Source organism: Tenrec ecaudatus, chromosome 18 (assembly GCF_050624435.1).
Source record: "Tenrec ecaudatus isolate mTenEca1 chromosome 18, mTenEca1.hap1, whole genome shotgun sequence".
In the NCBI taxonomy this organism is placed as follows: Eukaryota; Metazoa; Chordata; class Mammalia; order Afrosoricida; family Tenrecidae; genus Tenrec; species Tenrec ecaudatus.
In genome coordinates this window covers 375,182-388,207 of record NC_134547.1, presented here as the reverse complement: position 1 = coordinate 388,207, position 13,026 = coordinate 375,182, and the positions used below count along the sequence as shown (strand labels likewise).

The 13,026-nt window shown below is 44.5% G+C and overlaps 1 protein-coding gene and 1 non-coding gene across 5 annotated transcripts in view; both read left to right on the top strand.

Annotated features, from left to right (window-relative positions):
• Positions 1 to 13,026, top strand: part of LOC142431488 (uncharacterized) — an 81,274-nt gene that overhangs the window by 31,265 nt on the left and 36,983 nt on the right. The gene's annotated exons all lie outside the window — the stretch shown is intronic.
• Positions 11,921 to 12,052, top strand: LOC142432929 (small nucleolar RNA SNORA42/SNORA80 family). Its single transcript, XR_012781012.1, has one exon. It is a non-coding gene; the product is annotated as a small nucleolar RNA SNORA42/SNORA80 family (small nucleolar RNA).

The following is a 13,026-nucleotide window of genomic DNA, read 5'->3' as shown; positions in this document are numbered from 1 at the left end:
ACTTGAGCAACCGTCCTTGAGAAGAGGCTCCTCGTCTGCTTGCTGTACGCCTTGAACTCCAGGGACACTTTTCTGTGTGGGTATTTGTGCTTGAATGCACTTTCACTAAGCTCTGGCAGCCCAATCTCTCTGTCATTTCCGTTCTGAGGGGGCTCAGTGGTGAGAATGGTGGTTGTAGGGCCAGCATCCCACTTGGGTCCTGAAGCCATGAAGCCATGTGGCTTCTTTTCCAGCTTTATTTATATGAAACTCCTTGTGTTATTTGTGAGTACAATTTTTTGAAAATAGTTTTCTTGGCATAAACTTCACATATCATATCATTTAGTCCTTCGGTCATATTAAGAAGAGTTGTCCAGTTGTCGCCACAATCAATTTCAGGACATTTTCTTCTCATACTCGTTGTTGTTAGCTGCCATGCCTCCTTCCAGTTACTCTCTCTGTAGATCTCTCTATCCTGGATTTAATATGCATAAAATCATACACAGCACAAACAAGCAAGCAAGCAATTAAACAAATAGCCCAAAACCCTCAACAACAATGACTAGATAAGACATAAAAAACCTCAAAGAGAAAGCAGAAAAAATGAAAACTGAAACAACTTTAAAATTGGTCAAGAGGGAGACAGAATGATAAGGCACTGCATTTAAACCTAACTACATCCGCCAGTCAACTTTACAAGACTATTCAAATCCCTAGACTGTGGTCAGAGGGAATTCACTGGAGACTCAATCCAGCTGGGGACCCTGCAAACAGGTTTGAAGCTTCCACTGCCATCTACAAACCACTTCTACAAACAAGGTGTTCACAATTTAACCTCTGATATAATTCCCTCTTTCAGATTTGGGTTTTGCTACTTACAATCCTTGGATCACACAGGCTGGTGTATTCTTCCATGTGCACTTGGTTGACACGTGTGAATAGATTGTTCAGCAACGTTTGCACATCACTCAGCTTGGGCGATGGGAGGGAAAGATAGAGTGTCTATTAAGTATGTCGTCTTGCCCAGGTCATTTTGGTAGGACTGCATTTTTCTAGTTGATTAGATCTGAAGTAGAGAAGGAACATCGACTAGGAAGATTTTGCTGACTGCTTTACCCTGTTCACAGTGTCTTCCCTAAATTGGATACTCGACGAAGTACGGGGAGGGAAAACTAATTGCAGTGATTCTTTCACTCTATTTCCTTCCGGGGAGTGAGCTGGAGGAGGAGGATGAGAGATTGGCGGGGGCAGTGTGCCATAGGCACTCAGGGAGGGGGGGGCTAACTTTCCATTCGCCTCCAGTCAGTCTCTTGCATTTGGCAATGGTTTTTATCTGGGGGTCTTGGGAAGGGGTTCAAGATTAGGTTTAGACATCAGTTTTTAAAGAAGTGTTTGTGTTCAGAGTGGGTTCAGAATTAGCCAGTTGAGACACTTCTGGTAATGTCAGGTGCCCCTAACTGGACTATCAGATTTAATCATAAATTGAAAGTGCTAAGGGGTGCTGGGGAGCAGGACCAGAGAGCTCACGAGGGAAGTGACTTGGCAGCTGCTCCAAGCCCTCTCTGTACTTGGTCTCTGGCAGGGCTCCGCAGTCCAGACAGCTGACGGACTCTTGTGCCTGGTCCCAGACTTCTCGGAGAGGTCTAAGGGCGGTTTAACCAGACTGTCATCTGGAAACGAGCCTGGAACGGCAAAGAGCAGAGACAGAGGTGGATCACAGTGCTTTATTCAGATGCCAGCTAGCTGAGAAGGCGGTGGGAGAGCTGTTAAGTATAGAGGAGAGAAGGGGGTGAAGACAATGAACCTGAGGTGGTCTCTGGAGGGGTGATTGCCCCCGGAAGTACTTGACGGTCTCGGCATTCATACTTTCTGCCGATCGCAGCCTCTAGAGCGTAGATGCTACTTTGAGTGTTTAGGTGCACTGGCTTCACTGCTTCTGAGAGAGCAACATCAAGCCTTTTTATGAGTCATCTGAAACTACATGGTTAATTTACTTTCCTCCTTACCCCTGGGTTAATATGAAGACAATAATTAATCACTAAGTTATGCCATTTAGTGAGGATTCTTATAGACTTTCATATTCTTTATTTTTAGTTTTTAAAAAAAAATTTTATTGGGAGCTCATACAACTCTTATCACAATCCATCCATCCATCCATTGTGTCAAGCACATTTGTACATTTGTTGCCATCATCATTCTCAACACATTTTCTTTCTACTTGAGCCATTGGTATCAGCTTCTCATTTTCCCCCTTCCTATCTTTCCCTCCCTCCCTTATGAACTCTTGATAATTTATAAATTATTATTTTTTCATGTCTTACACTGACCAATGTCTCCCTGCACCCATTTTTCTGTTGTCCATGCCCCTGGGAGTGGATTATAGGTAGATCATTGTGATTGTTTCCTCTATCTCCCCCCGCCTTCTCCTTCCCCTCCTGGTATGGCTACTCTCAATATTGGTGCTGAGGGGTTTATCTGTCCTGGATTCCCTGTGTTTCCTGCTCTTTTCTATACCTGTGTACATGCACTGGTCTAGCCAGATTTGTAAGGTAGAATTGGGGTCATGATAATGGGGTGGGGTGTGTGTGGAGGAAGCATTAAAGAACTAGATGAAAGTTGTATCTTTCATTGGTGCTACACTGCACTCTGACTGGTTCTTCCCCACTACCCTTCTGTAAGGGGATGTCCAATCGCCTACAGATGGGCTTGGGGTCTCCATTTGCACTCCCCCTCATTCACAACAATATGATTTTTTTGTTCTGGCTCTTTGATGCCTAATAGCTGAGCCTATCAACACCTCATGATCACACAGGCTGGTGTGTTCTTCCATGTGAGCTTTGTTGATTCTCAGCTAGATGGCCACTTGTTTATCGTCAAGCCTTTAAGACCCCCAGACGCTGTATCTTTTGACATCCAGGCATCATCAGCTTTCTTCAACACATTTGCTTATGCACCCACTTTGTCTTCAGCGATCGTGTTGGGAAGGTGAACATCATGGAATGCCAGGTCAATAGAACAAAGTGTTCTTGAGTTGAGGGAGTACTTGAGTAGAGGCCCAATGTCCATCTGCTACCTTAATACTGAACCTGTAAATATACATACATAGATCTATTTCCCCATCATCATATAAAAATATATTTACATATGTACATGCCTGTATTTAGACCTCTAAAAATGCCCTGTACCTCCTAGTTTTTTTCTCTATTTACTTTCTCTTTTCTCTTGTCCCGCTATCATGCTCAGCCTTTATTTGGGTTTCAGTAATTCCTCTGTAATTCCTATATTGCCATTCATCAAGCCCTACCAGGCCTCTTACACCCTCCTCGCCATTGATTTTGGATCATGTTGTTCCCTTGTCCCTGAGTTTGTTAATACCCACTTCTTTTCCCCTGCCTCCCCCTCTCCCATTTCCCCCAAACCATCGGTCCCCTTGTTTTCTCCTCTGGATTGTTATCCTGCCTAGCTTATCTAGATAGACATGCTGAGATAATAATATACACAAAAACAAGACAGATGAAAACGAAGCAACAAAAGAAAACAACAATAACAACAACAACAAAAAAACCCCGACAAAAAAGAAAAGCCTATAAATGGTCCCAGGTCTGTTTGTTGACCTTTAGGAATGTTTCCTGGTCAAATCTGATGGGGGTGCCATGCCCTGGCCATGCCCTCAGTCTATTTTTGGTATTCTCTGGGACTTCATTGTTCTACTCCCCTCGCTGTTCTGTTGCACGCCCTTAGTGTTTCACCCGGTGTGGTGGTGGAGTCATATTGGGCACAGTTCCCACACTGTGTCTCTAGTGTTGTCCTTGGTAGTACTATGGGTCAGTGAGGGATGTCCTGTCTCATGATAGGGCTGGCCCTGTGGTCCTCTCTGTGCATTCGCTGCTCTGAGCAGGAATATTGTTCTTGGGGCTTGGTGGCCAGGACGTGCTCCATTCTCTCTCCCTCCCCCTTTGTTTGTTCCCATGTGCTCTGGCCATACGTGTCCCTTTCCTGAGCTGTAGCTTCAGTGCTGTCCTCTGAAATGCATTCTCTGGGTGGCCAGGGCACTGTCCATGTAGTTGGGATTGGGGATGGACCCTCAGACCTCCCTATTGGTTCACTGCTTCACGCCAGTAGATCTGTAAGCTTTTACAGATGAGATTTCAAGGTTATATATACAGACAATGTTAGCTTAAGGAGTTGTACCCTCAGGGGTCTTATGTTACCAAGTGCTGCATTTACCAAGCATGGCCAAATTAGAATTTTACAATCCAGAAGTGAAGGTGACAGGAGATGGAGAGTGGCACCCTGGGAACATGAGGCGGAAAAGGATCTTCTGTGATCGCCAGAGCTCTCTGTTACTCCTGTTTTCCCAGACAGGGCCCCAGCAAGGAAAGTTCCCCAAGTAGGTTTGACAGTTCCCGGAAGGTCTCCTTTCTGTCCCTTGGTGGTTTCCAGTAGGTCACCTCAGATAAGGTCCGAGCTTGCTCATCACTGTTTTAGCCAAAGACACAGACCAGGTTGGTTTGAGAAAGTCTAAGTTTGTTTCTTCAAGTGCTTGACAAAGGAAACAGTGGGGTTTGCTGTTTTCAAATTGCTTTAAGGATTTCCTTGAAAATCAAACATTTTATAGCCTGAACTACGTGGCAGGTTCCAGGGAATGAACAAAGGTCTTCAAGTAGGGGGCAAAGGTGATGTGGTTCACCCGAAAGGGAGGCATTTCTAGCACTCCTTAAAGCAGGCCTCCCTCCTCAAACTACGGCCCGCGGGCCACATGCGGCCTGCCAAGGACATTTATCCAGCCCGCTGGGTGTTTTTGCCCCGTTTGTCTTTTTCACTTCAAAATAAGATAAGTGCAGTGTGCATAGGAATAGTCCGGCCCTCTAGTGGGCCTGAGGGACAGTGAACTGGCCCCCTGTTTAAAAAGCTTGAGGACCCCTGCCCTAAAGACCCAGGCTCTATTGCTTATCTAAACGGCCTAGCAAACTTGCTGAATTAGAACCTCTTTACTGATTAAGTTTTTAAGGGACTTTTTACTGCAAGCTGGCGGGTAGACTGTTACATTTTGGATTTTAGCAAAGTACAAGGGGGTAACACCTCCCCACCCCCCAAAAAACCCCTGGAATTTTTTTGAAGCTATGTATTTAATTTTTGTTTTTTAACAAAACAACCATATTACCTTCAAGGTACTCTCCATTACACTTAATCCATTTGTCAAATCTGTGATTCCATTCTTGGACACATTTTTTAAACTCCTCTGTTTGGACGGCTCGCAGGACCTCACTCATTTTTTTTCTTCACCTCTTCTACGTTGTCAAAGCGCCTGCCTTTCATGACCCTCTTCATTCACAGAAACAAAGAAGAAGTCACATGGAGCGATGTCAGGTGAGTAAGGTACACGGAGCAAGAGAGGCATACTGTTTTTTGCTAAAAACTGGCGCACTGAGATGGCTGTGTGAGCAGGTGCATGGTCATGGTGGCAGAACAGTCCCCCATCTGCCACAAATCAGGCCTTTTGGTTACACACGGTTATGCAATCTTTTCAGAACCTCTAAATATAAAGCTTGGTTAACAGTCTGACCTGGTCAAACGAACTCCAAATGCACAACGAGCTGACGTTTTCATTCAGTCAGGAAGTTGATGGATGTTTGTCTTCAACATCTCACCTCTTTTGAAATTAGAAAATCACTCGTACACTTCAGTTTCCCCCATAGTGCTGTCCTCATAAGCTGTGTTCAACATCACAACAGTTTCTGTGCATTTTTCCCAAACAGGAAACAAAATTTCACAGCTGTGCACTGTTCTCTTAAATTAGCCTTCAAAACAAACAAACAAACAAATAAATGAAGTTAAAGCAAAACTGCCTTCATGAAAAAATTCATAGTCACCAGAGAGAACAGAACCTTCTGAGGTGACCCCACTGGACGCACTACCTCACAGCCAGTTGCTCCATGGTCGCCTAGTAGGAAAAATGCTTACTACGGAAGCTCTGCTCTGTCCAGCACAATTCCGGATTTTTTTCTGGTACCCCCTTGTCAGTCTTAAACAGACTACATGCCCAATTATGGCACATTTCTAGTATTTAATTAACAGCAGGCTAACTCTTTCATACTCTCTATCAACATGTTGGTTCTCTGAGTCAGAGCATTGGCTATATAGATTTGTATCTGTATGCATATATGATATTTATTGGAATAAATGTATCCCGATTTTATTGACAAAACCCCAAGTCTCATAAATCCAATGGACAGAGTGGATCTAATCCAAGGCCCACTACCTTTCAGTAACCAGTTGAAAATGTCAAAGAAAGAGGAACTGTTGGATCAGGAATGTGATGCCTTTTGGCAAATATGCTGGATGACTTTTTTACTTCTCCTGAGGTATTTCCCCAGTGCAGCAGGAGGTCTTGGCAAGATCACATCTTTCATCTTACTGTGCTAATAGAAACTCTAGGACACTGGTTTTGTCGAGACTACCTGATCCAGGGAATGATAAGGTAGCTGGCAATGTCCTCAGCTGTGCCTTCCTCAGTAGTAAATATGTCCTGAACGCTGAGTCACTTCTGACTTACACTGACCCTACGTATAACAGAGCAGAGTGCTGCCTCGTCCTGTGCCGTGCTCACCATTACCGTTACGTTGTAACCACTGCCAGTTCATCTTGTTAAGGGTCTCTCTTATCTGCCGACTCTACTTTGCCAAGCATGGTGCCCTTTTCCAAGGACGGGTCTCTCCTGGTAATATGTCCTGAGCACGTGAGAGGAAGCCTCACTCACCTTGCTTCTGAGGAGCGTTTTGGCTGTACTCCACGACCTTCCGTTCTGAGTGTCATGCTCTAAATCAGTGACCCTGTGCCAAGGAAGAAAGGCTCTTGAAAAGTGGTGCATGTTGTTTTTCTTTGAAAAGACTCCGGTTTTATCAGCTCTGTTCTTGCTTTCACTATTTACTTTCTCTTTTGGAAAGCTTTAGCTTATCCATCTAATGAAGACTTTCATGGGAAGAGTGAATGGTTAGGAGAACCCTTGAATGTCCTGATGTGTACTGGTCAGTCATGCTCTAAACATTTAGGTAAGGCAAGGCTCAGGGAAATAGTTTACGTTGTTTTGTTTTGCTTCGTCTGTGTGAGGAATTCCTGTCCTTATAGGGATACAAATCATACCCTTTCCAGTATTTCCATCTGGATAGAGAATTGACTGGTTAGTTGACTCAGGTCAGTTTCCTCTCAAAGTCTTATTCTAAAGAGGTCGTCTTTCCCATCCCCAGGAGAATAGTGACAGTGAATCTTTCTGACAATAAAAGCTGGTGGGATCAGGCTTAGGGTAAGATCCATCTATAAACAAAATAAATCAGGGTTGGAGGGTGAGGGGGGTCTGTGAATTTTGTCACAGTGACAAAAGCTGTTTAGCTAAGTTTCAACAATTGGGTAGTAGGATGTCATCATCAATAAGAGACAGTAACTATGTGGCTTAAAGAAAGTACTGTGTACAATCTAATGTACAGGCAATTAGGAGAAGGAATTAATATGAAGTTACGACCAGATGAAAGATGCTGGGTTAAACTTGAAGTTAAGTTCTCTGATACTCCCTGGTGACCCAGTGCAAGTAATAAAGATTACTGGGACCTTAGCCATTAGACTTTGGAGCATACAACATCTATGTTAGGCAGAGTTCTCTATAGAAACAAAACCAGGACACTTATGAATACACACACACACACACACACACACACACACACACACACACACACACAGAGGGCTCAGTTCAACTCACTTTCTGGGAACAGTTAATGTACTGCAAGTCCTTCAACTAACATGGGCTGCCAGGCCAAGGTCAAGGAAGCAGACAGTGGAGCCTTCCCACAGGCTAGCCAGGCAGAGTGTGCCTGCAGGCAGCAGATAGCATGGGTAGGCCAGCAACAGTCAGTAGCTTGGGAGCTTAGTGAAGCAGGCCCCATGGGATCTTGAACGCAAGCAATGCACAGTGCAGGATCCACCAGCCTCAAGCTCAAGTGATGTATGCACCAGCACCATCGAAGCAGGTCTTGGAGGAGCCTCAAGCTCTAGCAACACGATCCATGGGTTGGCTTGGCTCACAGGTAGTGAGTGCAGCACATGGTTGAGGCAAAGAACTAACTCAAGCAGCAGCACGCTGGTCTGATCACCAGGGAGGAAAAGAGAAAGGGCAGGCCTTGGAAAGCCATTCATCTTGTTGCCCTCCAGTCAAGTTTTCGCCTGATTAAACTCTGCCAACATATTCCAATTGGCCTAGTTGGCACCATAAGCCTAACTATCACAACATCCATCATAGGCCACACCAGAGGGCGTAAAGTGGAAACCCCGCTAAGTGAATTGGGTGCTACCTCAAACTCACTTGTAGTCCCTGGACTTAAGGCTGAAACTCCTTAGTGTGAAAAGCAGAGTCCTACAGGCTAAGAACATAGAACTGGTAGACTTTTAGATCTCTTGCCTTGAGGGTACACAATGAATGGTGACCTGGAACTATTTTAATGCTTTCTTGCTTTATGATGACATGAATCAATCTGGTAGATGTGACTCCGTCGTTGTGAGTGAATATTATTGAAAGTTTTGCTGTGTTACCAACCCCCATTGTTTGTGTAAATAGTGTCCAGTCATGTAAGAGTTTAATCTGCAAGTCAATAATTGACATACTGCAGTCGGAAGCTGACTTACAATTATATAATTTTCTTTTCTCAACAGTGTTTTACATTCTATGCCATTGGCTAAATGCATGACACTATCATTAGAATTACCCTATGCCCCAGGGGGATGATTGATGATGCCTGGCTATCAGAAAGAATAGCACCTGGGAGTCCTGTTTTCAGACAAGCTGCCATCTAAGTGAGGTGTCAATGAAATCCACACGGAAGAAGCACACCAGCCTGTGTTATCCACAGATGGTAAATAATGAAATCTAAATCCGAAGGAGGGATTGGTATCAGAGCTTAAAATGTTTTCCTGTATATGAAATTCAGGAAAGGTGTCAGGGGAGACCAGCCCCTAACACATCATCACAGGTCCTGTAGGCGCAATTGTACAGCAATAATAAGTACAGATGATAGTAAAGTCATAGCAAGCATGAGAGATAGAAGAGAGATTGGAATAATGGAGTCAGACACATTTCATGTTAGCATGCTCACCTCAGCCTCACTTGGTGGTCCACGTGGAGAGAGATTTATTGCTTATATATTCTCTGGGGGCATGTAAGCCCCCTAATTACAGGTGAAGACATACATCACAGGAAAGGGTTGTGCTGTAAGTAATACAGTAATGGGACGGGGGTGATCTAGGGGTACATACACTACACGAAGGGGAGGGAATAAGGCTATCCTTGTGACAAGATAGATGGATCCTAGATTCATGATGGAGGCCTAACCTTGATTGCCTTTGAGCTAGAGACTTTATTTAGCCTAAGCTTTCAGGGGAAGCAATCCACTGTCCCTTACAGCAGGGAGTGAGCCCTGTCTATTGTGGGAAGAACAGTGGTGTCTGCTTGCTCTGGATGGCTGGAGTCTTCCGGGAGGCAACTTGACAATCATTTAACATTAGTTGCAAGCAGCGTCTTAAGTCTAACATTTATTTGGGGAGAGGACTTGGGAGAAATTTTTCTGTTTCCCACAGATAGGTAAATCTATAGAAACTAACTGTGGGTGTGGTAGGGAACCACGGGGGGCTATGGGAGTGTAATAACTGAGTACAAGAACAGAGTGTTGTGAAATTGATTATGGTGATGATTGTACAACTCTTCTTGATATGATTAAGCTGTTGAATTGTATGGTTTGTGAATTACATGTCAAAACTGTAAGAAATATATCAAAAAGAATATTGAATGCCAAAAAAAGTTGCTGATACTGCATAGACATTAAGGACATAGACATCAAGGAAAACTAAGAAAATTATATAGAAAGTGCTTTTGTTCAGTTTTGCAGTAGCAGAAACCATCACTGGATCTAATTTGATACTGTAACAACTTATAGATCTTCGTTGCCTCCATGTTTCTGGGTGAGGACCCTTAAAACATTTCCAGAAGTCTCAGGAGCAAAAAGTGAAGACTCTCGGTTGTCAAAGGAAACCAGGTTCTAACACCTGAAGGGTCAGTAGGCACAGTTGTACGGTTATAATACATAAATATTATAGTGAAGGCCTAGAGAGGAGGAGAGAGAGTAAAATAAGCAATTCAGACACATTTCATGGTAGCATGCTCACCTCAGCCCTCTTGGTGGTCCATGTGGAGGTGTGAGAAGAGAGAGCTTCTTTATTAACTTGGGATATTTATAGGTAGACATATGACATGCATATTTAGTAGTTATGTACATCACAAGGTGGGTGGTAACTACAGTAAGGTCCCTGAGCTCACAGGTGAGGAAACCTAATATCTGCATTGGGGGAAGGTAAGAGAGGGGCTGGGTGACAAGGCGGGAAGTGATAACAAAAGAATGTCTGCTTCTATAAGGAGATAGAATAAACCATGCGCTCACTTTAAGGCAGCACAGCTGTTAGGGGAAAATCTGTGGGAATGATATTTAAAGCAGGATCATGTATTTGGACTTTAACTTACCAAAGTGGTGCCTTTCCCTCTGTGATAAGTTAGGGAATGTAGTCCGCATCATATTTCCCTTAGGGTTAGTTTCCCACACTCAGTTATCAGCAGGAGCTCCAAAGCAGGTGCATTAGTCAATGCCTATTTTAGAGGGTTATGGTGGATAGGCCATCTTCAACAAGCTGTAAAAGGTCAGACACAAGATTCTTCAGATATCTACAAAGGGGTTGAGCCATTTTAGAAAAGCTAAGTATCCAAGTTCTACAATAGTCACAAAGTCCAAGAATCCTCAGTTGTTATTAGTTTTGTTTATGGTTTTGATAATAGGGCTAGGGTAGTTTTGTACTTTGGACCTTGCAGATTGGAGCCCGACGCTTAAACACTACACCACCAGGGCTCCAGGACTAACGTAGGCTATCAGAATAATAGTGATTCCTTTTGCTGAGAATATATGCCTTAGAAATTTTCAAGGATGTTGGGCCAATTGGATATTTTATACTTCAACTTAAAATGCCCAGATTTGGTTTTTGCAATAAAAGTATACCGTAAGAACAGGACCTCCTTTGGAGAAAATTCCCTTTGCAGATTGGGTTTAGTACTGTTGGAATTACAAAGCCGTAAGTGTAGTTCGCTCTGCCTAGAAAACGTTGGCCACTTGGTGGCAGTGGCATCCTGGCTCTCTAGGGGCTGGACTAGCTCCTGGGCTAAAGCTGCAAATTGACTCCTTGGCGTCGTTTCCCTGACGAAGTCATTTTGTTTAACTAGGGCTAAGAGTTTGATATAAAGTTCAAACACAAGTGTTGTATTTAAACCTTCCGAAGCCCTTGAATCTTCAGATTCAATCTAGATCAGAATGTTCACTATATTTTTTATATTGTCTATCTTGATCATCACAAGCAATTCAAGAAATAATTTTTGTTTAGTTTACTATTGCAGGAAAAACTTAAGAGTTTCATGTAGTCTTTTTACTAGTGGTTGGATAACTATTTGTTCTGGAGTTTATTAGGTTCTAAAGCAAGACTTTCTTGAGTGTTTTTCTTCCCCCCCCCCCCCCCCCCCACACACACACCTGGGCCCTTTCAATGTTTTGTTTTTCTTATCAATAGTTCTCTTGCTGACATCAGAGACGCAGGGTACTTTTCCTGATCCCTGTGTCCTCGCAAATGAAGGGGTTGTTCCTGGTACAGTGAGCGTGCGGTTGTTGGGAACCTGGGCCTATTCCCCCACATCTCTTTGAGTCCCCAGGCCCCGCTCGCTCACACTCACTCACTTCAGTGACTTGGCACTGATGTCCAGCATTGTATATGGGGGGTGGGAGGAGGGGAAGGGGGAGAGATGAGGGGCCCTTCTTGACACCAAGTACTGGTAAGCAGAAGGGGGCTTTAAGTTCAGGGTGCCTGTGTATGGGTTTGGATTTGTGGCAGGTCCGATCCTATGGGCCTCTCCCAGTGTCCCATGCCAAAGCAAACTCACCCCGAACCATTGCCTGGCTTTACCTGGTGAGCTTAAGGCACTGGAGTGGGTTGCACAATGGAAAAAAGAAAAAGTTCAGGGTGCCTAAGCCCATTGGTCTGATGCATTATTCATATTTTGGTGTTCTCATCCCCAGCCTTCTTTTTTCTCTTCTCTTCAGTTTCCTCCTGGGCATGGGCTTCGGGCAGAGGCACTTCCCATCTCCCCACATCCTCTTTTAGGGTTTGTTCAGTCATACTGGAAAGGACTTTAGTTCGGGCCAGTCCTCTATCTGGCAGACAGTGGGGCACTGCCCCTCGGGGGTCTTCTTATCCCTCTTGTGGGTTGTTTTGCTGTCCGTGCATCTTGATTGGCTTTTTCATTTGTTTTTTTTAAGCAGGGTGCTGCTTATGGTAGGGCTTGGCCTTCAGAACAATCATCTTTTTTTGGACTGTTCATGAGTCTCTTGACTTTGCTTCTTGCTTTCTAATGGGAATCCAAACAATACCCACTGAGCTTACTGTGTAACACGGTATGTTCGTGTTGTGGCAGCCCCGCGGCCCAAAGCCACCTGACACAGCCTCTGGGGAGCAATGAACCACTTAATTTCCGGGTCCCTGAAACCCATGAGCCGACTCCAAGCAGCCCGCGATAGGAAAGGGAGCGTTTTCTATTTAGCATGTTGTAGCTCTACAGGGAGCCTGGGTGATGTAGTAGTTACACGCTGGGCTGCAATCCACAGGCCAGCAGTTTGAAATCACCAGCTTCTCTGAGGGAGGCAGACCGGGCTTTCTACTCCCGTTAAGAGTGACAGTCTGGGACTCTCACAGGGGCGCTTCTACCTTGTCATCAACATCAGGAGGGTCCTAGGGGTGTTCAAGCAAAGTGTTTGGCGGTAAAGCGAAGTGATAGCCAGAGGGACCAATAGAGGAGAGGGGCAGGGGGAGCAATAACAGCAGCAGTCATTGGCAGGGTGACTTGCCAGCTGTGTGAGTGGTTACAGAGCTCTGGCCTCGTCATGCCACGATCTGCCTGTTCTGCTTGCTTGGATATAA